A 269-nucleotide genomic window follows, 5' to 3' on the forward strand; every position below is an offset into this window, starting at 1 on the left:
GTCACAGGTTAGAAACCCAAATGTACCTGCAAGCAGCCAATCAGGGGCCAGGGAAAAGTGCATCAAACAAAGCACATTTTATTTTTGTATATATTTGTTGAGCTTTGTTTTTACAATGAATTTAGCAAATTGAATTCAATTCAGTTGTATTTATAGTATCAATTCATAAGAAGAGTCATCTTGAGGCACTTTACACATAGAGCAGGTCTACATCGCTCTATAATTTACAGATAGAGCAGGTCTAGACCGCTCTATAATTTACAGATAGA

The 269-nt window shown here is 35.3% G+C and overlaps 1 protein-coding gene across 1 annotated transcript in view; it reads right to left on the minus strand.

Moving 5' to 3' along the window:
* The window catches only part of LOC116703472 (GTPase IMAP family member 7), a 71,904-nt gene that overhangs the window by 6,307 nt on the left and 65,328 nt on the right, over nucleotides 1–269 (minus strand). The window lies entirely within an intron of this gene.

This window comes from Etheostoma spectabile, chromosome 15 (genome assembly GCF_008692095.1).
Source record: "Etheostoma spectabile isolate EspeVRDwgs_2016 chromosome 15, UIUC_Espe_1.0, whole genome shotgun sequence".
Lineage (NCBI taxonomy): Eukaryota > Metazoa > Chordata > Actinopteri > Perciformes > Percidae > Etheostoma > Etheostoma spectabile.